General features: G+C 37.6%; 1 pseudogene; it reads left to right on the forward strand.

Annotated features, from left to right (window-relative positions):
* The first annotated feature begins 497 nt into the window (after positions 1-497).
* On the forward strand, positions 498-1430 carry LOC116422150 (annotated as a pseudogene).
* Positions 1431-1905: the final 475 nt, after the last annotated feature.

Here is a 1905-nt window from a genome sequence, read left to right on the forward strand (position 1 = left end):
CACTATAATTACATTTGAAGAAGAACAAAAAAACCCTGAGATATGTCCATGACATTGGGGCTACAGAAGTATGCACAGAATCAGAAATACTTGGCTTCTACTCCTGCTTCTGACACATCCTGCTGGGTGAGTCTGGGCAGCTGGACACCTCTCTTAAGTCTCTAAATTACAAAGCAGTTCCAGAGGCACATTCAGAGAGGGAATTCATCACATAGAGTTCCCTAGAGAATGGAAATCACAAGTCTAGGCCATGAAAACAATATAAAACCCATTGAAGATGCACATTTTACATACACACATATATATATATATATATATATATGATGTATGTATGTATGTATATATATATATATATATATATATATATATATATATATATATCTTATGCTTGGTACAGTCAGATATTAAAGAATCTAGAAGTCAAAGAGATTTTTGCTCCAAAAATAGTTTTCTATTCACTTTTTTATCTTTCAGGAAAATAACTAAGGAAGTTCTTTATGGAGGAATGGAATCAAACTACCAGTGGTTTCTTCTTACTGGGACTATTTCCCCAAACAAAAACTGGCCTGCTCCTCTTCCTCTTGGTTGTCTTTATCTTCTTAATTGCCTTTTGGGTAACTCAACCATGATTTTCCTCATCTGGATGGATCGCCATCTCCACACCCCCATGTATTTCCTACTCAGTCAGCTCTCCCTCATGGACCTCATGTACATTTGCAGTACAGTTCCCAAGATGGCCATCAACTTCCTGTCCGGGAACAATTCTATCTCTTTAGTAGGTTGTGCTTTCCAAAGTGTCAGCTTCTTAACCATGGCATGTGCTGAGGGGTTACTCCTGGCATCCATGGCCTATGACCGTTATGTAGCCATTTGCGTCCCTCCATTATCCTATTCTCATGAACAAGAGAATGTGTTTGCTGATGATTGCTGGGTCCTGGGTCTCTGCATCCATCAATTCCATTTTCCATACAGTGTATGCACTTTGTATGCCCTACTGTAAGTCCAGAGTCATTAACCATTTTTTGTGATATCCCTGCCATGGTGCCTCTGGCCTGTATAGATACCTGGGCCTATGAGTACACTGCTGCTCTTCAGCACCAACTTGTTTCTTTGGTCCCTTTCATTGGTATCATGGCTTCCTATGGCCGGGTTCTCTATGTTGTTTACCACATGCGCTCAACACAGGGAGGAAGAAAGCTTTCACGACTTGTTCCACCCACCTGACTGTGGTGAGCTTCTACTACGCCCCATTTGTGTACACATATCTAAGGCCTCCATTTCTGCGCTCCTCAGAAGAGGACAAGAACTTGGCCGTATTCTACACCATCCTCACCCCTGTGCTTAATCCCATCATCTATAGCTTGAGAAATAAGGAGGTGTTGGGGGCTCTCCAGAGAGTCTTTGGGAAATCCTTATCTCAAAAAGAATAGTTGGGGGCAAAAATCACAGAAATAGAACTACAAAAATCTCACCAATTACATATCTAAACTACTTTATTTGACAGATTTAAGACACAATTTTACTTATCCATCAATCTTAATTAATGATTATTTTAAATTAAATGTTATTTATCTCTATAAAGATGTATTTTTCTTCTCTCTGACATGTTCCCCAGAAACAAATATTCAAACCTTTGCAGCAACTGTGGAAAAGTTTATTAAAATAAACCTGAAAACTGGCCATCTCCAAAATGTGTGTCACATTCTGTATATTGGTCAATAAATATTCTGTTAAAAGATGAATAACAGTCTTTATTACCAGTACTTTCAAGTCTTGATTTGTCTTTTGATTATAAGATTTTTAATTATTCCAATTGATTTTTAAGCAGTATTATTGTTATTTTAGAAATTATAGTGTAAATTTTGCTTACATTCCTCTTCATCAGTTTACAGATATCTTCAATTT

The sequence above is a fragment of the Sarcophilus harrisii genome, chromosome 3, assembly GCF_902635505.1.
Source record: "Sarcophilus harrisii chromosome 3, mSarHar1.11, whole genome shotgun sequence".
NCBI classification, from domain to species: Eukaryota; Metazoa; Chordata; class Mammalia; order Dasyuromorphia; family Dasyuridae; genus Sarcophilus; species Sarcophilus harrisii.